Source organism: Meles meles, chromosome 19 (genome assembly GCF_922984935.1).
Source record: "Meles meles chromosome 19, mMelMel3.1 paternal haplotype, whole genome shotgun sequence".
NCBI classification, from domain to species: domain Eukaryota; kingdom Metazoa; phylum Chordata; class Mammalia; order Carnivora; family Mustelidae; genus Meles; species Meles meles.
This window is the reverse complement of record NC_060084.1, coordinates 35,424,097-35,451,763: the sequence shown is the minus strand read 5'-3', so window position 1 is coordinate 35,451,763 and position 27,667 is coordinate 35,424,097. Positions and strand designations below refer to the sequence as shown.

Below are 27,667 nucleotides of genomic sequence, written 5' to 3'. Positions count from 1 at the left end.
TTATCTCAGTAAAAGTGTTTGTATTATCATCATTCTTATTTCTATAGTGCAACACCATGCCATGCAAAAATATTTCCTCTAGAAATAGGAGTAACTTCTGTAGTGTGATTTTATGTAATGTTCCTATTATAGGCATTTCCCAGTGTACACAGTCCTTTACTTCCCTCTACTTATACAAAAAACTAATAGATTAAAGGTCTTAAATTTTACTACTGCTCAATTTTATCTAATAACAATTATTAATTTTGAGAGAGGATGAGTGGGGGAGGGGAGGGGCAGAGTTAGAGAGAGAATCTTAAGAGGCTTAAAGAAGCTCCGCATCTACCACAAAGCCTGATGTGGAGCTCCATCTCAGGATCATGAGATCATGACCTGAAATTAAGAGTCAGACGCTTAAATGATTGAGCCACCCAGGTGCCCCTCTAATAATTATTTTAAATAAAACTAAAAAGATATTTCATTTGAGATGTTTTCATATTTTATATGTAAATATTACTTTGGGTCTGGACAATTTATAAAAGAAAAAAGCTCTATTATAAGGAAAATTTCCTAGTGTTTATAATACAGTAAGGGAACCTATATATAAAACTTTCAATTTGCATAATGTACCAAATATATGATTGACTTTAAATTACCTTTCTAGATAAAAATTCCAGCACAACTAGTTCCTAAGAACAAATCATTAACAAAGGAGAAAAAAGGCCTCCCAGATTATAATAATTACCTGAAAAATGTTGAAGGGACTTTGCTCAAGACCTAACATAATTTCCAGGTAATTTAACCATCCTACTTTTTTAGCTGAAGAATTCTACTAGATATTTCACAGAAATGAAGACTATTCTATATGGTTATCAGGAGATTATATTAAAACATGAGAACATGTGATAAAGGCAGTTTTTCTACAATCTTTTGTAACTAATGTATTATACTGGCCAACCTTTTGAGTCACTGTGCCCCATTAACTTTCCTTTTCAAAGTGCATGGATTTCATTATTAGAACTATGGCTGCAACTTTAAATACAGAACACAACCGACAACAGAAACTAATTGTAGTTGTACAATTTAAAATGTCATTTTAATTTCTGATATAAGTTTGTAAAGATTATAAATGCCATGCACCATGGTTCTTGTCTCATTGCTCACTATCTTGGTTTTGCACTATCTTGGTTTTGGTATATGGAACTTGGGGTCTGTAAAATTTCAGCTAAGTGTTATTGAACCCTACATGCAAAGTCCAATATCTCCCTTTTATAAATAAAATTCCACTTAACCACGGGAAGGAAGAATCTTGATCCATTTGGGTTGGAAACCCATGAGGAGAAATGATCTTGCTTCTTTTGAGCCTGTCTCTTGATGTGTTATTGGCAATTACAATCAGTTTATCTTTTTAAAAACTGTTTTTTTTTCCAAAACTTATGAAGTTATTGTGAAATTCAAGTAATGGAGCGTTTAAAAAATAAAATTCTTCCTTTCCAGGGATAACCATTGTTATTTGTTATTTATCTTTCCCAACCTTCTTCTGGGACTATATAAATATGTAAGTATATACAGCCTTAAAGAAACCCATTTGGGTTCTACTACACAGATTTTTCTGCAACTTACTCCTTTACATTCAATAATACAGCATAACAGGGTAAAGGGGTATCATCTGAATGAGAACTTCTGATATTCATTTTGTAAAGTCCCCTCAGAGAAGTGGTACTAGTTTATAAATCCCAGCAGCAGCCCATCAAATTACCTGGTTCTCCACATGTGTGTTCTTTTCAATGGATACTCCACAATATAATTAAGCCATCACTAGTTTTAAAACCCTGCTTTTGATAGATAGCGTTCAATCATTATCCATTACAGTGTAACACACATTCACACACATATACTATTTGCCCTTGGGAATTTGTACAAAGGTTTCCAAATGATAGTCATTGGTCAAAGAATATGCATATTTTAAATGTCCATAGGTAAAGCTAAATGGTCCTTTAAAAAATGTACCAGTTTGTACTTCTGGTAATGTATGAGTATATCCTCCATATCTTGTCAATATTAATATCACTGCTTCTTATATTTGCCAGCTGGGTAGCTTAGAAATCTCATTCTCCTGATTATAAGAACAGCTATAACTTAAAAAAAATTTTTTTAAGGGGCACTTGGGTGGCTCAGTTGGTTGGGCAACTGCCTTCGGCTCGGGTCATGATCCTGGAGTCTTGGGACTGAGTCCCACATCAGGCTCCAGCTCCACGGCGAGTCTGCTTCTCCCTCTGACCTTCTCCCCTCTCATGCTCTCTCTCTCACTCTCTCTTAAAATAAATAAAATCCTAAAAAAAATTTTTTTTAAAAAATATTTTATTTATTTATTAGAGAGAAAGAAAGAGTGTGTGTGAGTGGGCGGAGGCGTGGGAGCTGGGTGAAAAGAAGAGGAGGGAAAGAATCCCAATCAGACTCCCAAGCTGAGCTCAGAGCTGTGATGTGGAGTTTGATCTCCGGACCAGGAGATTACAACCTGAGTGGAAACCAAGAGTGAGACGCTTAACTGACTGAGCCACCCAGGCATCCCTCAGTATTATTTTTATATTTATCAGCTATTTGTACTTCTTCTGGGAATTGGCACTTGAGTATATTTTTTCAGTTACTGATTTTTAGGACATCTCTGATTGTTAATGGTATTAACATTTTACCTATTATTCTTATATCATTATTTGCAACATAAGGACAAAAATAGTATATTAATTTAAATGGCTGTTGTAAGGATTAAATGAGAAAGTACATGATAAAGAGTTCAGTAAAGTGCCCAAAACATAGCACAGCATACATTCAGTATCTGCTTTTGTTGATATTTTATTATTATATGTGATGTCATTACTGATAGATTGCAAATATTTTGTCCCAGCCTTTTATTTTGTTTTAAGAATTTATGGGTTCTTAAAAAAATTTATGGTGTTCTTCACTGACAAGTTTATAATATGACATAGTCATTTATGTCAATATTTTTCTTCATGGCACTGTAAGAAATGTTAAAGTAAATCCATCATCAGATGGGAAATGAAACCAGATGAATACTACATTTACACAAAGGAATGAAGAGCAGTGAAAATGTTAAATATGTGGGAAAGTAAAAAGTATATAGTTTTTATTACTGAAGTCTCTTTAAAGATAACTGATAATTAAACACAGTGCAATGTGAAAGATATGAGGAGATATAAAATGTGTGAAATGGCAGCACCAAGGCCGGGAGGGGAGAAATGAAAATGTGCTGTTATATGGTTCTTCAACTGTAAGTGAATGGCACAATATTGTTTGAAGATGGACTGGGATGAGTTAAAGACTCAACCAGTAAAATGACAAGATTTATAGCTAATAATTTAACAAAAAGACAAAGTGTAATCTTAAAAAATGCTCACCTAATTCAAATAAAGGCATGAGGGGGAAAACACAACACTGCTGGTGGGAGTATAAATTGGTACAGCCACTGTTGCAAGCAATATGGAGGCTCTTGAGAAGAATTAAATGCAGAATTATAAGATACAGCAAACCCACTTTTTGGGTATATATTAAAAGGAACTAAAATCATAATCTCAAAGAGATATCTGAAATTCCAAGTTCAATGCAGTAATAGCTACAACAGCCAAAATAAGTAATAATCTAAATGTCCATCAATTGATGAATGGGTAGAGACAATGTGGTGTGCACATGTGTATATATATATGTGTGTCTGTACTCTGGAATATTATTCAGCTTCAAAAAGGGACATTTGAAACAACATGGAGGAACCTGGAGGACAATATGATAAGTGAAATAAGGCAGATATAAAAAGACAAATACTATATGATCTTATAGGTAGAATATTAAAACACTGAACCTAGAGAGTAGCATGGGGGTTGCCAGGGGTGGCATTTTCAGTTATAAGATGATTAAATTCAGGGGATCTAATGTACAGCATGGTTAACTACAGTTAATCATACTGTACTGCATACTGAAAGTTGTTGTTATGAGAATAAAGCTTTAATGTTCTCACTATAACAACATGAAGAAGAAAATGGTAATTACGTCAGATGATGTTAACTAACCTTAATGCAGTAAACATTTTGCAATATACATGCATGATGATATGTTTATCATCACACTATACACCTTAAATTTACACAATGTTATATGTAAGTTCTATTTCATAAGGCTGAAAAAAGAAATTAATAACAACATTAAAAAAATCTCCAAATAATTGGATAGTAAATGAAATACTACTACTAAATATCTATGAGTAAGTAAAAGTAGGAATCAAAATGGAAATTACAAAGTACTTTGAACTTGATGAAAATGAAGACACAACATATCACGCATTTGCAGTAGGTCACTAAAATATACTTCTGAGGCAAATTTATAGCACTAAGTACTTTATTGAAAAGAAGAAAAGCCTCAAAACAATGACCTCAGAGTCTTTCCTAAGAAACTGGAAATAGAGGAGCAAATGAAATGTGAAATAAGCAGAAGAAAGGAAATAATAACACAGAGGAAAGAAATGAAGTAGAAAACAAAAACAGAAAAATCAATGAAACCAGAAGATAGTTCTTTGTGAAGACAATTTTAAAACTCAAAAATCTTCAATTGAAATGGGGGAAGACACAAAGTACAGCTATGGTGAAGAGAGCGGTAACACTACTACAGTGTTTACTGGTATTAAAGATAATAAAGGGATGTAAAAAAAAAAAACTTTGTACCAATATAACTGACAAGTTAGACAAAATGAACAAATTTCTTGGAACTCTCAAGTTACCAAAGCACACTGAATATGAAATGGGATAAAAAAAGAAATTGAAATTGTAGTTTTGTATCTTCTAATAAAATCTGAAAAAAAATCCAGGCCCAGATGACTTCAGTTATGAATTCTACTGAATATTTAGAGAAGAAATAATACCAATTCTACACAAACGTCTCAGAAAATATATGAGGGAGACATGCTTCCTAACTCATTCGCTGACACTGCATTATACAGGAATATTAGACAGACATCACAAGAAAAGTACAGACTAATATTCCTCATGAACACAGACAGGAGTATTTTAACAAAATTCTAGTAAATAGAATCTAATAGTACATTTGGATTTTGCTTTGCATGGTACAGTGTCCACTGAAACTTGTGCATTTTGGAACCATGTCTCTGTTTCATGATTTGCCAGACAACCATGCAAAGAGAGGACATGGTTCTGATATGGACGTGTTTCAGAGACCAATGTACCTTGCAACGTGAAGACTGTGTGGGTACATAAAAAAGATAAAATTATGAGCAACTAGGGTTTATTGCAAGAATGCAAAATTGCTTTAATATAATAAAATAAATCAGTGTGAATCAACAGATTAATAAAAATAGGAAAACCATATAACCATCTCAATAAAGATAGAAAAATTATTTGACAAAATCCACTACCCATTTCGGATCTAAACTCTCAGCAAACTAGGAATGGAAGGAACCTTCTCAACATGATATAGGGCATCTACAGAAAACCTGCAATATCATACTAATGATGAAAGACTGAATGCTGTTCTTCTAAGATCCTTGTTTCTACAAGGCAAGGATGTCTGCTTTCACCATTTCCATTCAACATTGTACTGTAGGTTCTAGCCATTGTGAATGACAAGAAAAACAATAAAAGGCATCCAAATTAGAGAGAATTGAAATTATCTTTATTCATAAATTATATGACCACCTATTTAGAAAACCCTATTATATCTAGAAAAAAACCTACTACAGAACTAGTAAGTTGAGCTAGGTAGCAGAACTCAAGTTTAATATACAAAATCAACTGTATTTTTATATATTAGCAAACAATAATCTACAATTGAAACTAAAAAGTAGGAGTGATTTTACCACTGGTGAAAACATAAATAGAAACACATATACACAAACACACAGACACAGAGTTCATGGGTCCAAAGACTCAATATTGTTAGGATGTCAACTATCCCTATACTGATTTACAAAGTCAATGTACAGAAGTTGTCCCTTATCCACGGTTTCACTTTTAGTGGTTTGGTTACTCCCAGTCAACTGTGGTCCAGGAGGAGATGAACCTACTTCTCACATATATTAAAAGCTCAACTGTAGCCTAACAGTACATCACAACGTCTACATCATTCACTTCACTTCAACTTATCACATAGGGATTTTGTCATCTTACATTATCACAAGAAGGGTGAATATAGTACAATAAAATATTTTGAGAGGCAGAGACCACATTCATATAACCTTTATTATACTTTATTGTAATTATATTTTATTATTGTTACTATTAATCTACTGTGCTTAATTTAGAAATTAAACATCATAGTTATGCATGTACAGGGAAAACAGTGTATATGGTTCAATACCATCACCAGTTTCAGTTATCCATCAGGGGTCTTGGCACACAGTCCCCCATGGATAAAGGGGAGGGATACTGCAATATCAATCCAAATCTTTGCAGACTTTAAACAAAATTTTTTGGGGGCAAGATTTGAAAATAGCTTAAAATTCATAGAAAATAATATAAAAGATCTAAAATACCCAAAATAACTTTGAAAAAGAATAAAGTTGGAGGACTTACACTATCTAAATTTACTACTCATTATACATAAACAACAGTCAAACCATTCTAGTATTGCTGCAAAGATGAACAATAGATTATTGGAATAGAAGAGAGTGAAGAAATATACCCACTGACACATGGCCAATTGATTTTCATCAAAGTTTAATAGCAATTGAGTAGAAAATGAATTATTTCCTTCCTTTTCTTCTTTTTTTTTTTAAGGAATTCTTTTCCATAAATGGTTCTGGAACAGTTTACAAAAACATAAACTTGGATCTGTATCTTGTACTATATAGAAATATAACTCAAAATGGATCATAAACCTAAATGTAAAATGTAGGACTTCTAAGAAAATTTCTAAGGGAGGGCATAACTCATTGTGGCTGTAGTTAGGTAAAGATTTCTTAGATATGACACTACAAATCATAATCCATAAAAGAAAAACTGATAGACTTTAAAAAATTAAGCACACTGTCCAGAGTACACAGAGATAAGCCAGAGATGAAAAAAATATTTGCAAATAATAATGGTAAAGGATTTGTATATAAAGAACTTTTAAAACTCAATTAAGAAAACAAATATTCCAAATAAAATATGGGCAAAAGATTTGAACAGACATTTCATTAAAGATGTATGAAAAGCAAATAATTACATGAAAAGGTGTCACAAAATCATCAGCTATTAGAGGAATTGAAATTAACACTACAAAGGGCTACACTACAAATAAAATAACTGAAATTAAGCAGACTCACCATACCAATGTTGAAAACACGAAACAACTGGAACTGCTTGGCATTTTCTTAACAAGTTAAACACACACCTTCCCAAAGACCAGATATTCCATTTCTTGGTATTTACCCAAGACAAATAAAAGCTCCTGTCTACACAATGGCTTTTACAAGAATGATCATACCAGATTATTTGTAATAACCAGATCTGACAAAAACTTAATGTCTAGCAACATGTAAATGGATATAACAAGCAAATTATGATATATCTGTACAGTGAATACTCCTCAGCCATGAGCAGCAATGAACATGTAACAGTATGGATGAATCTCAATACTAAATGCTGAGTGAAGGAGCCCAGACATAAAGAGCATATAACCTACGATGTCATTGATATAAAATAGAAAATGCAATCTAACCTACAGTGACAAAAGGAAAACTGGTGGTTGCCTGCGGGATGAGGGAAGGGTAGAAGGGTGGAAGGACTGGAAGGGTAGATTGCCAAGGATAAAAAGTAACTTTTTTGAGTTCTGTATATGCTCTTTATCTTGATTGTAGTGTTATTTGCATAGGTGGTATATGTTAAAACATATCAATGTACACACTTCAAAGATGTGCACTTTAGTTTGTCTCAATTAAACCTCAATAAAGCTTTTTAAAATAGATGGTACTCCTTCATGAGAAAAACCAAAATGCAAGCAACAAAAGAAAAACTAAACTTGATATCATCAAAATGAAAAACATTTGTGCTTCAAATAACACCATCAGGAAAGTAAAAAGATGACTCAGCATGACAGAAAACTTGCAAATCATTTATCTGACAAGGGACTTGTCTGTAGAATATATAAATAATTCTTGTCCTCAATAATACAAAAGCAAATAACTCAATTTCAAATGTGGGCAAAGGATCTAAATGAACAGTTATTGAAGATACACATACAATGGCCAATAAGCACATGAAAAGAAGCTCAAACTGCAAAACACAATTTCATATTCATTAGGATGACTACAATAAAAAGGACAAATGCTGGTAAGGATGTGGGAAGATTGGAACACTCACACACAGCTGGTGGGAAAGTAAAAATAGTACTTTGGAAAACAGGTAGTTCCTCAGAGGGTTACACGTAGCACTCCATTCCTAAGTATGTTCAACTCCTAGGTATGCCTCAGAGAAATGAAAACACATCCCCACAAAAACTTGCATATAATGTTTATAGTAGTAGTATTCATAATAGCCCCAAGGTAGAAACAATGCACATATCATGTTCATTCATACGATGAATGAATAAAAAATGAATAAATGAATAAATAAATAAAATAATAAAATTGTAATAAAAATAAAAAACAATAAAATAAAATAAAAAAATGAATAAAAAAATAAAAATGTGGTATATCCATACAATGGAATTTATTCAAAGACAGAAAGAAATGAGGTACTGGCACATGCTATCAAATGGATGAACCCTGATAACATTATGCTAAGTCGAACAAGCCAATCATAGAATATTATATATTGTTTGACTGCATTTACAAGAATGTCCAGAATAGGCAAAACTAGAGATTCAGACTAGTGGTTTCCTAGGGCTGGTGAGATTGGCGACTGATGACTAAGGTAAGTGGGATTTCTTTTCAGGATAATGAAAAATGTTCTAATATTGATTGCTGTGAAGGATGCACAACTCTGTGAATATACTAAAAGCCACTGAATAGTAGACAGTGAATGGGTGAATTGTATGGTGTGTGAGTTCTCAGTAAAGCTGTTGATAAAAAATAGAATTATAGAAAATTTTAACCCATTAAAAAACCCATGGGGATTGTTTAAAAGACACAACATGTAAAATTCACATGTCAAATACTTCTTCTCTGAATAGACTGGTATTTACACATCCAGCATGCAGCCTTTTGAGGCTGGTTTTAATTTCTCTTTCAAGTCTATAAAACTGGTGTTGTTTTTTGGTACATTACCACTTGAGAAAGCAAGGTTTATTCTAGGTTGTTAATATGCTGTGTGTGTCTGTCTTATTTCTCATTAGGAAAGGTAGCTGATGGATCATTTAACTGAAGTTTGATTTTCTCCCTGGCTGATCTTAGAGCTTGTGTGTCCAGTTTAGTCATTTCTATCTCCAGTGAGTTCTGCTCTTCTAGATTGTCCTTAACTTTCTTTCTCTTAATTCCCCAATTTCATTATCAGCCTAGACTCATATGGAATGAAAAGAGCTTCAATTTGAGGATATGTCTATCTTTCTGCATAAACCTTAATAAAGACAGCTCTACACACAGAAGAAAAAATTAAGAAGAAAACCAAATACATCTATTAGGAATCCTCTAAAAATAAAACAAATTTTTAATTTTTAAATTGCGGCTCTGAAACCATGCTGCCAGCTATTGGTAAATGCAGAATCCTCAGCTAAGTCAATACGTAAAACTTTCACTTTGAAATACTAAAAATTATTGAGGTTTCAGTATAGACTGACAACTGGAGATGTTCAAAAAAGGTGATAAATTTGATATCTAGAATAAAGTTCACTTGAATTCTGGGTAAAAGCAGTATATTTATTCGCCAACAGCATCTAGGATACAAGTTTCAGTGGGTAAATAGTAAATGTTTCTTGAATCCAAGGAGCAGCAAGCATGTTTTGTAGAGCTAAGCCAAGTTAAAGGCAAAACTTAACAGGATTAAGACTGACTGCTAAAAGTTCCTGTTAAATAAATAGTTAGAAAGGATTTTGTCATGTTTTAATACAACTTTATTCAAAGATGTCTTATATATTGGCCAATTTGGTAGCCACTACATCTCCTTTCTAGGTATTATGATAATTGTGTTTTTTATTATGAAAAGAAATATAATGGTCATTTTATTTGTTAGATATTTGGAATTCAAGAGTGAGAAAGAAATTCATGGACATACCATAACTTATAAAGTACACATGCCAAAGGAACAAAAATTGGTTGGGAAATTTTACCAGTTCTGGTTTAGTTGTTAATACTGTAGGATGCAGATGAGCTGGATAAGGGGAAAGGGAAAGGGAAAATGAGGAAAGAGATAGGGAAATGAATGATGACCTCCACATTTCTGATTTGAGTAACCAAGTGAGCCATCATCTGAGATATACAGTACACTAAGAACAGGTTTAGGGGAGAGAAGATAATTTGAGGTTTGGGTGCCAAAGGTAGAGCATTCAGGTAGTAAATCTTCATTGCTATTCCCAAACATTTATTTGTCTAATTATATTCTAGATTTTGGACTTTGGAGAAAGGTTTCATTTGAGGAAAGCCTTTCTTTTTTTTCCCCCTGCAATGCCCATCCTTCCCAAACCCCCACCATCAAAAAAGAAAAGAACATTCGAACTGTGCACCACCACGTGTCTACAAAGAGCCCCGCACTGTGAATCCGTGGTCAAGGCTCTGATCCCAGTTCTGCCCCACACAGAGGCTATGATCGTGGGCAAGTTGCTCTGCTTCCTGGAAATCATTTTCCGCATCCCAAAACTTAATGATTTCCCCTCCCTCTCTGGTGTGTGAGGATTCAATTCAATGTCAACACTGCTAGGCAACCATTAACTGGATGCTCAGAAGAAAGAAACCTGTGTTAAGCTAGACTTGCAACAGCCAGCTCTAAAGCCAGGAGCCTGTTTCAAAAATTACCCCTGCCCCTTCTGCTGTGTGATATTGCATAAATTATTAAATCTCTCTGGACCTCAAATTGCACATGTGTAAGAAGGCTAAAGTCAGAATTGCTGTGGAACTCAGCTGATATGAGGAGGCCTAAAACACCCAAGCCGGTGGCTGGTAAGTTACTCCTTGTTGCCTAGAAGGGGAAGATCCATCAGGCACAAATATACACAAGTTTAAGGTTGAGATAAAGGGATTTAAAAGTCCTAAGCATATAAGTGGCAAATTGAAATAGTCAAAGTAGACAACAAACATGCAGAAGAGAATGAAGGGCTGAGAATGGAACCCTAAGAAACACCAAACTCTCAGAAGAGAACTTGCAGAAGAGACTTCTCAATCATCAACAACCAAATTAGGCAAGAATCTGGTAACATAAAGACTGTGAAGTGTCCACTGGATTTGTCAATTAGAAGTCACTGGGGCGGGGCACCTGGGTGGTTCAGTGGGTTAAAGCCTCTGCCTTCCGCTCAGGTCATGATCCCAGGGTCCTGGGATGGAGCCCCGCATCAGGCTCTCTGCTCAGCAGGGAGCCTGCTTCTCTTCCTCTCTCTCTGGCTGCCTCTCTGCCTACCTGTGATCTCTGTCTGTCAAATAAATAAATGAAAAAATCTAAAAAAAAAAGAAAAAGAAGAAGTCACTGGGGCTAAATGAAAGGTGTAGAGGAGTGGAGTGGGCTAGAATGACGGTTAAGGGCAAATTTTTTTTTTTTTCTTCTGAGTTTGGAAAGACTTATACCTATTTAAATAAAGAAAGGGGTGAAAAGAGAGTGGAATAAGAAGATTTGGAAGGCAAAGGAGAGGGGATACTTGTGCACCAGAAGATACAGGTGGATTTGAAATGGAGGTATCACACAGGGACAGAAAAATCAATGAGGAAACTGTTACAGTAATTCAGGGTAAGGAGAAAATGACGACCTAGGGAGGTTGCAGTGATGATGAAAAGAAAGGAAACGAGCAATCACTTTGTGTAACAGGACTCTGTACCTGCTTGGTAAAGGACAAAGGTAATTTAACTGTTTTAGCCTAAAATGATTGGGGCCATGATAATAGCTTTGCAGTAAACAGGAAATTAGGAGAAAGGGTTGGATATAAAGAGAAGGGGTGGTATGATTACGTTTGGATATTTATATGACAGAGAAGACAAGGTGTGAGATATGGATCTGGGAGTTATTCACCTAGAAGTTAAGATGACTTGTCCTATAAGTCTGAGTGAAATAGCCCAGGAGAGAAAGGTAGGAAGTATCAACAGTTGAAGATTCTACCTTGTGGAATGTCCTTGGGGACAGATAAAAGAGTAAGACAAAAAACCAAACCAACAACTCAGTGATGGAGAGAAACCTGTCATTCAATATCAGAAAAGATTTTTTTGAATATGTGAACTTAAGCTACATATGACATCTCATGTGACTTTTTTTTTGAGTTATGGTACAAGACAGTGCAAGCGTTCAACAACTGAAGGTTGGTTAAATTAACCTAATGGAATGTTTTACAATTATTAAAATAATAAAATAATTATTGACATAAAATTGTTTGTAATATGTAAAGTAGAAAAGCATGTCACAAGACAATATTAATGATATGATCTTGTTTTGTAATACAAACAAAATGTCATGTACATACTCTTACACATACTCATGAGCACACAGAAGCTTAAAGCAGGTTTGGAAGGATGTATATGCAAGAATAATGGAACTTGTCTCTGGGTAGGCAGGGTTTTAGGTATGTTTTACTTTATTTCTTTTGATATGAATCTATATTTTTGTATTAAGCAGAAAACAATGCTTTCCTATAGTAACCAGTCACTCTCTCACATCACCTATTTTAACTCATTGTATAGTCTCAGAACAATGTTTTTTCCTATTTTTGATTTGCTTGTTTATTGCCTATCTTTCCTAAATTTCTCACTCTTATTCACACTATATCCGTTAGCATCCAAAGATTGCTTCAATACAATAGGCACTCAATAAATATTTACGTAAATGTTAGTAAGTAACACTTTTGTAATAAAAATAAACACTAAAAGATTAACTTATTGTTAAATGCTGTTTCTCCTAAGTTCCTCTATTTTGGAAGTGACCAAATACGTTAGAAGCAAAGGAAAGTGGTGGAGATATAGTCTGCTTGATAACGACTTTACCCCCAGTAACACTTCGAATCTGAGGACAAACCTAGTGAGATACCTCACAAGGCCTAGAGTAGACTGGACTGTTATATGAGAAAAGACAATGTGACAAGTTGATAGGACTCCTTTTTATAAAAGAATAACCTCAGAATACACACAAGTCTTGAATCCTCCAGGTAAGCTCCTTGTGATGCTTTATACTTATTTCAGTGTCATTGCTTACAGGGCTTTTGTGATTCCTCTTTGTGGATGCTTTCAGGAACTACTGAGTCTTCTGTCGTCCCCAGTGATGGTAAATCTTCAATGTGAGCAGTAAATGTGAACTTAAGTGTTATAGTTCAGGTCAGTAAATAGGTTGATTAGTATAATATATGTGTACAAAATCAAAGTACATATGAAGCAGTGAGACTTATGTAAACCTGACTCTTTAATGGAATTATTTTTATTGAACTATAATTTATACACCATAAAGTTCACCATTTTAAAGTGTTCAATTTAGCAGTTTTTGGTATGTTCACAAGGTTACACAACCATTGCCACTATCAAATTCCAGATTATTTTCATCACCCTCATATGAAATCCCATATGCATGAGCCGTCACTCCCCATACAGACAATTCTTACAGATGAATTTCTGAAGTGTTTTAAACATTATTCAAGAAATGTCTATTCTACCAAGGTGACTTCTCTGGAAAACTGATTCATCTGGTTCTATTATTTTTAGACAAATACCAGTCATATACATTTATATTTGGGGATACCAATGAAATTCAATCAAGGAAAACAAACTGTTCTATCACCAGCCATATTTTCATTTTTTTTTCATATTTTCATTTTACACCATGTTATAAAACCAACTTCTATGAAATACCATTAGTTCACGAAAAGTAAGAAATTCAATGTACTTAATTACCTGTGAGCAAAAGAACTAACCACATTTAAGTTCAATTTATCTTCTTGGGAAAGCTTGATAACATGCTGAGTTAAGATAATTATGTATCTTTAAAAAAGGGCATTGTACCATCAATGAGAATGCATTAAAATAAGATTAAACCAGGAATGTATACATAATCACCTATTAAACCCTTTACTAAGCAGAGGACAAAACATTTAGATAATTAACTAAAACTTTGAAAGAAAAAGGAAATGTAACACAATTAGTGCTTCTATAAAACTGAAAACTTTTTCCTAGTCAGGTCTTTCTTAGCCTTGAATGACCCTAAGTGACAAGATTTAAGCTCATCATCCTAAATTACTTTTTACCATTACTCAAAGGTAAGATAAAATTCTCTGTTCTTGGGATAATGATGGCTTCAAAATGCCAACTAATGGCATACCTATGATAATGAAAATTTGTAGAAAATATCACTAAATAAACTATGACTCCCATGTTAGGAGTGCTAACACATCCCATCATTCCATGATTTCTCCTTTGCTCTTCAGAACTCTATTTCAAACTCTACAGGATAAGAAAAATGACAATATCTACTCTTGTCACTTTGGTGATCTACTTGGTTTCTGATGTTCACTTATCAGAAGGGAGGGAAGGAGTTTCTAAGACCTCTGAACACTTATTATTATTATTTTTTAAAGATTTTATTTATTTATTTGACAGAGAGAGACACAGCAAGAGAGGGAACACAAGCAGGGGGAGTGGGAGAGGGAGAAGCAGACTTCTGCCAAGCAGGGAGCCTGATGTGGGGCTCAATCCCAGGACCCCTGCATCATGACCTGAGCCGAAGGCAGATGCTTGATGACTGAGCCACCCAGGTGCTCCAACCTCTGAACATTTTAAAAAGCATTTTAAAAGCTTGGTTAACATGGATTTTATATACCAGATTTCTATTATTTTAGTAGTTTCCCTTACTTGGATTCATGTTCCTAAAATCTTTTGATGAATTTCCTACATGTACCTGTGCATCTATCAGTATGTTATTCTCTTTTTAGTTGACAATAGTTGTCCACTTCCTGGAAGGACGAAGACGGAAAAGTGTATTTTTTTGGAACGTGAGAACCCCAGGCCTCTCTTTTGCTGTTTTAACAAAGGGGCTAATGGCTGTTTTCTTTAACCTATGTTTGGAATAATTAAATAGCACGGACTTTTTATGTGACATTGAAAGGGGGAAAAATTTCTTCAACTTATTAGCTTTTTTGTATTACAAAGGGCACCATTTTTGAAATGCCAATCATGAGCCTAAACCAAAATGCTAGCAAGTAAATATACTATAATAGATATTTATAAAATATGGTAAATTTTATATGCTGGAGTCGTAAACTTACATAAGTATAGGTGCTCAAATCAGTAAAGTGAAAAATCATGTACATATTGGAGTTGATCCATATACATTTAATGTCCTGAATTCTACTGTATTTATAATGCTTGACAGACCGAGGGAATAAAATATAATCTGTTGTTCAATAGTTCCAGAAATATAGTAAAAAGGCTAGAAAAGTGTATTTTCATATGTATTTTCTATCTCATTTTACAGTATAGGTGTAGGGATGATTACACAAATCCATATATAAATACACAAATACATAAATATTTATAGGTGGCTCAATGAATTTTTAAGAGTAATTTTGCCAATTTTAGACTGATTTCAATGCCTAAATTATGATTTTGCCATATGCCAAAATGAAAATAGTGATCATCTGTGGACAATGTGATTATGGATGGTTTTATTTTTTTATTTGTACTTACTACATTTCTATAATTTGAAGAACATATAAAATAAAAAATGCTAGGCTGCATTTACATTTTTTTTAATATGTAACAGAAATCATGCCAGTTTGTTACATATTGAAAAATAAACTACTCTTTTTAATTAAAACCTAATGTATGATTATGAACAAATAAATGATGCCAGAAAATACCACGACTACTTAACACTGTAATGAAATTCCTGGCCAATGCAGTAAGAACAGAAAGAAGTAAGAGTTATAACAATTCTGTAGCAAGACCACTAACTACCCTTATTTTCAAATGAAATGTCTATATACATGGGAAACCCAAAATAATATATAAACTATTAGAATAAAGGAATAAAGAAAGATTGGTGAATAATAAAATCCATATGCCAAAATCAACAGCCTTCTCGTATATCAATATATTTACAATGAGCACAATACTTGTAAACTTAAAAAAGGAAATTAGATATGGTCATTTTAATCTGTAATTTTAAATGGTAATAACAAATGAAACTGGAGTTGTAACTACAAATTTGAATTTCAGAATTTGAAGACTTAGTACAAAATTGCTATCTCATATGGCAGCCTGTAGGCTACAAATGGCTACTGAGCAACTGAATTGTGGCTAGACTAAAAAAATTTTTTTTTAGGATTTATTTATTTGAGACAGAGAGAGTCAGCAAGAGAGCCAGCATGAGTGGGGTGGAGGGGAAGAGGGAGAAGGAGACATGGGCTCCCCGCTGAGTGGAGAGCCTGATGCCAAGCTTGATCCCAGGACCCTGGGACAATGACCCGAGCCAAAGGCAGATGCCGAACTGACTGAGCTACCCAGGCACCCCAGACTAAATTCTATAATGTAAAATACACACTGGATTTGGAAGAATTAGTACACACTCATAAAACAAACACTACAAAACAAAGCTGTGTTTTAAAGATATGTTATTTACGTTTCTTATTCTGTAAGGAGATGACTGTGTGTGAATTTTAGTTCTTGGACTTGGGAGAGAGCTTAGAACTACCTATAATCAATAAGAGTATCTTAGGCAAAAGGGTCACCTTTAAAGTTCATCACAAAATCATACATAATAACTAAGGCAGAAGAAATTTGTTTCAACTTTATTATCACATATTTATTCTTTTCTTTTTTTTTATAAAGATTTTATTTATTTGACAGAGAGAGAGAGAGACAGTGAGAGAGGGAACACAAGCAGGGGAAGAGGGAGAGGGAGATGCAGGCTTCCCACAGAGGAAAGAGCCCGATGCAGGGCTTGATCCCAGTACTCTGGGATCATGACCTGAGCCAAAGGCAGATGGTTAACGACTGAGCTGCCCAGATGCCCCCACATTTTATTTAAATAACTTCTTCTTACTTCCTGATACTCCCACTGTCTAAAGAGAGCTGAAGTTTGTATCTATTCATTTCTGGGTCCTGAGTATTATTTCTAGGTTTGTTTAAAGCAAACAATATTTAGAGAGATTACAAATGGAGATTCTGTATATAAAAGTGTCAGTGCATAATACAGGATTCACAGAGGTCTCAAGTGTATTTGAATGATGTGAAGCACATGTGACAAAAAGTTAGGATTTCCTAGAGTATCAGAGATTTGCAAGATGGAAGGAGTCATTTACAAATGTTTCTTACCAGACATAAGGACTGATGTAGTCAGTCTGATTTACAAACGGACCAGAAAGTAGTGCTGCCTCATTTGGTATTTCAAATGGAAGAGTATTATACACAAGCGCCCAGAGCCCAGGTGGAATGGATGAGAGACTAAGAGAAGGGAAAAGAGTTAAGCAGACTTCTTTCCATCCCTGCCTGAACAGAAATTTGGCTGCTATTTTGTCACAGACTTGTTACACTCAGGCTTAGATAAAGAGAATTTCTGCATAGGAAACAATTGTAAAACTTGACATTTTAGAAACCCTGATGCTGCTACTGCAGGAAAAAAGCTGGCAGTCGCAATGGGGAGAAAGGGACAGTTACAATATGTGAGGGGAAAACAGCTAGAGTAGAAACAGTGATTATCAGCTAACAGAAATCAACATCACACCGAATACTGACAGCATAGCCATGTAGTCTATGATAAGAGGGTAACTTAAGGAATGGTGAGTACCTATGAAAGCCCTGAAATTTTATTCAAGGTTAAACTATTGCAAAATCTTAGGAACCAGGTTACATACATTCTGAATCTTGCTGTTTTGTTTCTTTTTTTTTTTTTAAAGATTTTATTTATTTATTTGACAGAGAGATCACAGGTAGGCAGAGAGAGAGGAAGGGAAGCAGGCTCCCTGCTGAGCAGAGAGCCCGATGCGAGGCTTAATCCCAGGACCCTGAGATCATGACCTGAGCCGAAGGCAGAGGCTTTAACCCACTGAGCCACCCAGGCGCCCCTCTTGCTGTTTTCTTACTGTTGAGTTTAGAGCTCTTTATATATTATGGACAGAAGTCCTTTTTGAGTATGCTATGCAAACATTTTCTCCTGGTCTGTGCCTTAAAAAATTTTCCTTAACAAGATCTTTTGTAGAAGCAGAAGTTTTGAAATTTGATAAAGATCAACTTATCAGTTTTGTTCTTTTATTATTTTATTATTATTTCATGTCTAAGAGCTCTTCATTTAACCCTTGGCCACAAGAATTTTCTCCTAAAAGTTTTGTCCTTTTATATTTTACACTTAAATTTAGAGTCTCTTTGATTTAATTTTTGTGTAATGTGTGAAGTTTTAGGTCAAGAAGACTTTTAATTTTTCCCAAGGAATGTTCAATTGTTCTAATACCATTTGTTGAAAAGACTGTCATTTCATTCCTGAAATGCTACTGCAACTTTTGTAAAAAATCAGTTAGTTGGGGGCACCTGGGTGGCTCAGTTGGTTAAGCAACTACCTTCGGCTCAGGTGGTGATCCTGGAGTCCCGGGATCAAGTCCCGCATCAGTCTTCCTGCTCGGCAGGGAGTCTGCTTCTCCCTCTGACCTCTCCCTTCGCATGCTCACTTTCTCGTTCTCTCTCTCTCAAATAAATAAATAAAATATTAAAAAAAAATCAGTTAGTTGTACTTGTCTGACTTCATTATCTGTGTTGTTGATCTATGTGATCTATGATCTATATACTGCTTTGCCAATACTACTGTTACTATATAGTAAAATCTTCTACTTAGGTAGTGTGATTCCAACAATTTTATTCTTTTTCAAAACCGATTTAGTTCTTCTAGTTTTTTGTCTTTCCTCATAAATTATAGAATCAGTTTGTCTAAAAAAATCCTATTGAATTTTGATAGGAATGACATTAAATCTACAGAGAGATGGGGAATCACAGCATCTTTGCTGTGTTGTTTTCCAAATTCAACAGGGTCATGTCTCTTAATTCAGTCTTCTTTGATTTCTTTCATGAGTATTTTGGAGTTACTGGCATATGGACTTTAAGACTTTTCACACTTAAGTATCTCATTTCTGTACTTTAAATTGCATTGTGTTGTTCATTGCTATTTCCAACTGTTAGCTGCCAGCTTATATATTTTTTTAATACATCAATCCCATATCCTTCAACCTTCCATGGGGTTTTTTCCTATATTCTTTGAAATCTTCTATACAACCATGTCAACTACAATAGAGGAATAACAATTTCTTCCTTTATTTCCTTGTATCTCCTTTTCTTGTCTTACTGCACAGTGTAAGACTTCCAGCACTACGTTTAGTGACACTGACTGTTGAGAGTATACATACTTGCCTTGCTTCCGATTTAAGAAGAAAGCATTAGTCTGCCTTTCACCATTAAGAATAGGGTTAGCTGTAGATTTTTTTTGTAGTTCTTCATCATGTTGACAAAATTCCCTGTGTTCCCATAGTTCTGTGGGATTATATCATGAATGGTTGCTGAGTTTTGCCAAATGACTTTTCTGTTAACTGATATGATTTTTTCCTAATTTTAGAGTATTAAATGGAAGAATATAACAATTTTTTAACAGGAAACTAACTTTGCTTTCATAGAATAAACTCCACTTGATTGTGATGCTATTCTTTTGATATACTGCTGGGATTGTGTGGTGTAACAGAAAAAATATATTTGATCTTTGTCTTGTCCTTGGCACATAGAGGTCCTAAAACCCTTGGAATTTCCTGTGTGATAGGAGCATCTTTTGATATTCAAAACAAACCCCTTTTAACCATAGGAGTCGAAGTGACTTTTGGTGCGTTCTTCAATGGCTTCAGGATGGGAGCTGCATGCCAGAAAGAACAAAACTTGGAACCTCCTGGGATGGGAGGAACAGAAACTAGAATCAATTGCATTCAATGGCCAGTGATTTAATCAATTATGCCTAAACAAGGAAACCTCCAAAAAACCCCTAAACAGGAGGGTTCAGGGGACTTCCAAGTTGGTGGACCCAACCATGTATCATTAGGGTAACTCACCTCAACTCCACGGGGACAGTTTCCTGTGCTTAAGCCTCTTTTCAACTTTGGTTTACATACCTCTTCATCTGGCTATTTGTTTATATGTGTAATAAACTAACAGTAAGTTTAACATTTTCATGAGTTCTGTGATTATTCTAACAAATTATTAATCCTGAAAGTCATGGCTGTTGTCGGAATCCCCAGATTTGTAGCCAAGTCAGACCTAAGTGCTTAGAGACTGGGACTTACAAGTTGGTATCTGAAGTGAGGGCATTCCTGTGAGACTGAACACTTCAGCCTGTGGAGTCTGAAACTAACCCCTGGCAGTTAGTATCAGAATAGGATTGAATTGTTGGGGACACTCGATTGCTACTGGAGAATCAAAGAGATTTAATTTGCTAACACACTGCTTGGCAATTTTGTATTTCTATTCATGAAGGATATTAGTCTGTAGTTTTTTATTTCTGGATTCTGTGATTTGGTATCAAGGTAATGTAGGTCTCTTAAAATGAGTTGACTCTGTCAGTGAAACCACTTGGATCTGGAAATTTCCTTTTCAGAGGGCTTCTCCCCCAAAGAAAGGATTTTAAAAATAGTTACACAATGGCTTATAACATCTGTTTCACTGTGGGTAAGTTTTAGTAGTACGCAGTTCTCAAAGAATTGATCCATTATGCTCAAGGTCAATTTGTGCATGTAGAGTTGTTCACAGTAGTCCCTCATTATACTTTAAAGTCTGTGAGGTCTGTAGTGATAGCCTCATATTCATTTGTTATTGGTACATCCTCTTTTCTTTTTTTAAAAATCAGTTTTGCTTGGGGTTACTGATCTTTTGAAAGAACCACCTTTTGATTTCGCTATGTCTACTGTTTTTCTGTTTTAAATTTTCTTGAATTTTTCTTTTATATGTATTATTTCCTTCTTTCTGACTGCTTTGAGATCATTTTTGTTTCTTTTTCAAGATTATTGACTTAACACAGCTATTCTTTCCTAATGTGATTTAGTGCTATAAATTTTCACATAAGAACTGCTTTATTTGTATCCCACAGATTTTGATATTTTGTACTTTCATTTTCATTTAGCTCAATATATTTTAAAAATTTCCTTCAGACTTCCTCTGTGACCAACATACTATTTATAAGTGTGCTGTTTAATTTCCAAGTGTTTACAAGCTTTCCTGTTATCTTTAATTGACTGTTAGTTTAATTTCTTCATGGTCATACAAATACAGGTATATTTGTTTAGGTTTGTTCTATCTTGGCAAATGTTCCATGTGTTTGCATGAAAAGAATGTGCCTTTTTCCGATTTTGCACGGAGTCCTTGTTTGGTAAGTGGGAATTAGATCTTAGTTAATAGCATTATTCAGTTCTTTCATATCTTGCTGACTTTGTGTTCAATGGTTCTAATGATTAAGAGAGCAGTACTGATGTCCCCCACTATATCTGTGGATTTGTTTATTTCTCTTCTTAATCTTATTAGTTTTTGATTCACGTATCTGGAGCTCTGTTGCTTGAAGTATACACATTCAAGATTTCAGTTTCTTCTTGGTGAATTTAATACTCCTATGTTTTTGTAATATCACTCTCTGTCCCTGGTAATTTTTTTGCTCTGAAGTCTACTTTACTGATACTAAAATAGTTACTCTAGTTCTCATTTAATTATTGTTGGCATGGCAATCTTTTCCTATTCATTTTGCCCTAATTATATCCTTATATTTGAAATGCATTTCTTTTAGATAGCATATCATTTGGTCATGATTTTTTAATCCATTCTGTCAGTTTCTGTCTTTTAATTAGTATGTTTTAACCATTTACATTTAATGTAAGTAACGTGAGTAAGTAGTAACATAAATAACGGTTTTAACTTTGTTATGTCTTAACTTGGCTAATCCCTCTGTTGTCACCACTGTTTTTCCTTCTTATTCTCTTTTTTGCCTCCCAGTTGATAATTTGAATATTTAAAAAATATTACATTTTATTTACTGTTTTTGAGTATCTGTACCTAGTTTTTTTTTTTTTTCTTCCTTTACTGGCTGCTGTAGTGATTACATTAATATACAACATGCATCACCATGCACTAGAATCATTTTATCACTTCAACTGAAATCCGGAAAACTTTCCAGTTAGTGTATTAACCCTTAATAACATGATTTTCTTGAATGTTATCTCTTTATACATATCCCTTTCAGAAAATGTTACAATAATTTGCCTTCACCCATCAAAGATAGTTTAAATAATTCAAGAGGAAAATAATAACCTATTTTGTTTACCCAGATATTTAGCCTTTCTTTCCTCATTATTGATATTCCAAGTTTCCTTCTTATATTATTTCTTATATTATTTTCTTTCTGTGAAGAATTTCTTTTAATAATTTTACAGCAGGTTTGCTGACTACAAATTTTCAGGCTTTCTTCCATTGAGAATATATCTTCTATTGAGGATATATTTATTTAACTTTTATCCCTGATATTTTTGCAAGGCACAGAATTCAGGGCTTATAATTCTTCTCTTTCAGCCCTTGAAAAATGTGTTAATTCTCCTTGTCTCCATGGTCCCTGATAGAAATATGTAGTCACTTGGATTACTGTTCTCTTAAAGGCAATGTTTCCTTTTTCTTTGATCACTTTTATGATTTTTTCTTCGTCTTTGTTTTCATAGATTTGCTTATGACGTGGATTTCTTCTTCTTCTTGTCCTTGTCCTTCTCCTTTTTTAGAGGGGGAGAGAGAAAGGGAGGGCAGGGGCAGCAGGAGAGGAAGAGAGAGAATCTTAAGCAGGCTCTGCACTGGACGTGGGGCTCAATCTCACAATCCTGAGATCAAGACCTGAGCTGAGATTTAGCTGGACGCTTAACCGACTTAGCCACCCAGGCACCCCTGGATTTCTTCTGAATCCGTTTGAAGTTTGCTCATTCTTCAATCTGTAGGTTTATGTCTTATACTAAATTTGGAATATTTTCTCCCATTATTTCTTCAAATGTTTTTCAGCCCTGCAACTTTTATTTTGTTGAGTCTCCAAAAACACGAATGTTAGATCTTTTATTACTGTAATAATATGAAATTAGAGAATGCAATTACCAACTCACTTTTGTGGAACTGAAGTCCACAAGTGGCATAGGCCACTTAGGGGCATACCTAGGACTTCAAACAGATTTAATAATCTCCTTCTCCAGCTCCCTTCTCTCCTTAATTTTCTCTGCACAGTTTTGTTAGTAGGTGGCAGGGAATGGGCTCTTTGCTAACATTTTGTTACAGTAGGTGGGATGGTAAACAGCATTTCATTCTCCCACAGTCTGTAAACCACAATGAGAGACAGCATGGGATACCACTTCAGTATGGTCAATGGCCAATAGGGCTTTGCTTCAGTCTTTTCACTAGGTGAGAACGGGAAGAATTTCCCTTCTGCCTGTTAACGCATAGTTGGCACATTTCACAAAGCTCTACTCAGTTTTCTTGGCACCCCATGAAGAGGTAGTAGAGTCTATCTGGTATTCGTTTGAAGTACAGTAGGTGCCATGGACTTAATCATGTCTCCCCAAAATTAACAGGTTGAACTCCTAACTTTCAATGTGACTGTATTTAAGGACAGAGCCGTTGGGATAACTAGGGTTAAATGAGGTCAAGAGTGGGGCCCTAATCTAATAGGAGATTGGTTTCCTCATAAGAAGAGGAAGAGATACCAGAGATAGAGGAAAGGCCATGTGAGAATATAGTGAGAAGATGACTGTCTATAGAAATGAAGAGAAGTCAACTTTGATGGCACACTTGTCTTCGACTTCTAGTCTCCAAAACTGTGAAAAGTAACAGTAGGTTTGGCCAAAAGGGTTTCCATTGTAAAATAGTTCTCCATTTTCCCACTCCTTTGGCTCGAGAGTCTTTTTGTTTTGTCTTTGCCCACTGGCATTTCTGAGCTGCAAGCTACTTTATCAACTAGGTCAGGATATATGAGAAGCAACAAACAAAACCCCCAACTAACTAGGACAAAAATACAAAACAAAACAAAACAAAACAAAAACTAGGGGACTCATAACAGGGTTGTCCCTCTAAGTTCTGAGGTTCCTAGCCAGTCCACTTTCTTTTCTCCACCTTTGAGAGTCTTATTATAATTGTTTTATATATTTTTAGTTATAATCAGAAGGGATAAAGTGAATTTTGATTATTCTATCTTCTCTGAAATTGGAAGCTCCCATTTACTTTTAAATCTACTCCAACTAGACTTCAATCCTTTGAAAATAATCTCATCCAAGTTACCAAGAGCTTTTCATTGCTAAATGTAATGGTGAATTCTCAGACTTTCAGTTTATCCAGACTCAGCAACATTTAACATAGCTGATTACTTCTTACTCCTTGAAACTCTTCTGGAAGCCATATTATGATGGTTTTCCTCACTGGCCACACCTCCTCATTTTCATTTGCTAGTTCTTCTTGTTCCTAACTTGTAAATGTTAAAGTGCCCTATAGTTGTTATGAGACTGCTTCTCTGCCTATACCAATTATCTAAATTATCTCATTCAATCTTAAAGTTTTAATATTATATGTAGGCTGATTCCCCCCTCCCCTTTTTCTTTACTTCAGCCTTATTTTATCTCTCCTGTGCTTCATGTTTACGTATATAGCTATCTATACAACTCCTCTTCTGGGGAGGCTACTGAACATCCCAACCAAAATATATCTAAAACAGATCTACATAATCCTTTCTCCAGTGCCCAAACTGTTTCTCCTTTAGTGTTCCCAATCTCAGAATATGGTACTGCCATCCATGCAGCTAGCCAGGGCAAAAACCATGGAGTCATCTTTGACTCCTCTCATTCTTAGACTTTGCATCTAATTCATAAGAAAAGTGTTGGTCTATCTCCAAATATATTAGCAAAACTTGTCACTTCCCCACACCTTCACTGCTATCAACTAAAGTCACCATTGTCTCTTGCCTACAGTTGTGCAGCAGCTTCCTAATTGGCCTCCCTTATTCAACTCTTGCTCAGTCTCACCCCAAAGCCATCCTCCAAACAGCAGCAAGAATAATGAGAAATTATTCTTTTAAAATTTAAATCCTGTATCTATTCAAATCTCTTAAGTGTTTCTACGATACTTCAAGTAAAATCCAAAGTGACTGTAGTCCATAAAGCTGTAAATCATCTGGCTCCTTGCTACTTCTTTAACCTCATATCCTACTATTTTCTGGATCACTCACTCCAGTCATACTCATTTTCCTGGAATTTCTAACGTGATATTTCAAGACCTTTTCCCTCTGGCTTAGAATGTTCTTTAAGTAGAAGTCCCATGGCTTTTTGCTCATTGAATTCAGGTTTCTGCTCAAAAGTCACTGTCACAAAAAGACCTCACCTGATTTCTATGTCCAAAATTACCTACCATCTCTTCATTGTCTACTTCTACTCTGTCACATATTACCTTGCTTAATTTTGTTATCCTTGGCATTTTTTACATTTTATATTTACATATATTTGTTTGCAATCTGTTCTTTCCATTATAATGCCAATTGTAGGAAATTAAGGACTCTATTCATTTCATGCTGTTATTTTCCAAGTATAGGATAAGGCCAGGAACATGGTACACCCTCAATAAAATTTGTGTAATGTGTAAATTATTGATCAAGTTTTATGATGCAATAGTTCTCATATGATTATCTCTTTATAATTTTAGCTTAATCTGAAACGTTATTATTTTGGCAATTCCTTATTTGACAAATACGAGTTAAAGTAGACATCTTGGCCTCAGCCACAACCACCAGAATGTAAAACTCAATGGGAAACAAGGGCTTTGTCTTTTCTTCTTCCTGCTCTAACACCTGAAAAAAAAATATGCCGAGCACTATTTATGTTCTAGGTGAATGAAAACATGAACAAGTATAACCTACATAAAAGAAAAGATACCTTCATAAACTAAAATAATACAAAGATTTAAATAGAAGAAAAAGAAAACATATATATCAGTTTAGTTCACTAAAAGAATATTTTAGGTGTTTTTGAGGTTACTATGGTAAGGAAAGACTGAGGTGTTTTTTTTTTTCCTTCTCCTAGGTAACATATATTATAATGCCTCCATTTTTGCAGATGCAGATGCACTCTCTTAATATTCTCCTATATGCTGAGGAAAACACAATTTATCATTTTAACAATTTTAAGGTATACAGTTCAGTTGTATTATGCACATGCATACTGTTGTATAATCATCACCACTATCCATCTCCAGAACCTTTTTCATCTTCAAAAACTGAAACTCTATATGCATTAAACACTGTTTCCTCACTCCCCTTTCCCTTCAGCTCCTTGTAATGACCATTGAGCTGTCTCTACGAATCTGACTACTCTAATATTTGTCCTTTTGTGACTGGTGTTTCACTTAGCATGTCTTCAGGGTTCATACATATTGTAACATGTGTCAGAATTTCCTTCCTTTTTAATATTTCATTATCCAGCACATTTTGTTATCCATTCATCTGTTGATGGTCACATGGGTTTCTTGCATTGTGGCTATTGTGCATAGTGCTGCTGTGAACATTGCATACAAATATTTACTGGAGTCCAATTCTTTTGGATACGTACCCAGAAGAATCACTAGATCATGTGGTAATTCTATTTTTAATTTTCTGAGGAACCACCATACTGTTTTCCATAGCAGCTGCAGCAATTTACGTTCTCACCAGAAATGTAAAAGTGTTCCAATTTCTCTACTTCCTCACCAAAATTTGTTCTTTTCTTATAACAGTCACCCTAACTTGTGTAAAGTGATATCTTATTATGGTTTTGATTTGCATTTCCCTAGTGTTTCATGATGTCAGGCATCTTTTCATGTGCTTATTGGCCATCTGTATATTTTCTTTGGAGAAATGTTTATGCAAGTCCTTTGTCTGTCTTATGTTTTCATTGTTGTGTTGATGTTTGTTGCGAGTTCTTATATATTACAAATACTAACCTCTTATTTATGAGTTATAAATGTTTTCTCACATTCTATAGGTAGCCTTTTCACTCTGTTGATCAGTGTCCTTTAACACACAAAAATTTGTAATTCTGATGCAGTTCATTAGTCTGTTTCTGCTTTTGTTGCTTGTGCTTTTGGTGTCATATCCAAGAATTCATTGCCAAATTGACTTATGTTTGCATAGTGTTTTATAGTTTTAGCACTTATCTTTAGGTTCTGATTAATTTTGAGTTAATTTTTGAATACAGTATAAGGTAAGGGGCCAATTTCTTTCTTTCTTTCTTTCTTTCTCTCTTTCTTTCACGTGTGGATATTGTTTTCCCAACACTATTTAACTATCCTTTCCTTTGAGTGGTCTTATCATCTTTGTTAAAAATGGTTTGACCATATATGTGAAGGTTTATTTCTAGACTTTCTATTCTATCCTTTTGTCTGTCATTATGCCAGTAACATATTGTTCTGATTATTATGGTTTATAAGTTTTGAAATCAGGAAGTCTGAGACCTACAACTTTGTTCTTATTTTTCAAGATCGTTTTGCTATCCCACTTGGTTTTGAAAATTTAGTATTTTATTTTATTTT

The 27,667-nt window shown here is 34.6% G+C and overlaps 1 protein-coding gene across 1 annotated transcript in view; it reads right to left on the bottom strand.

Annotated features, from left to right (window-relative positions):
• The window catches only part of ITFG1 (integrin alpha FG-GAP repeat containing 1), a 286,746-nt gene that overhangs the window by 95,716 nt on the left and 163,363 nt on the right, over nucleotides 1-27,667 (bottom strand). The gene's annotated exons all lie outside the window — the stretch shown is intronic.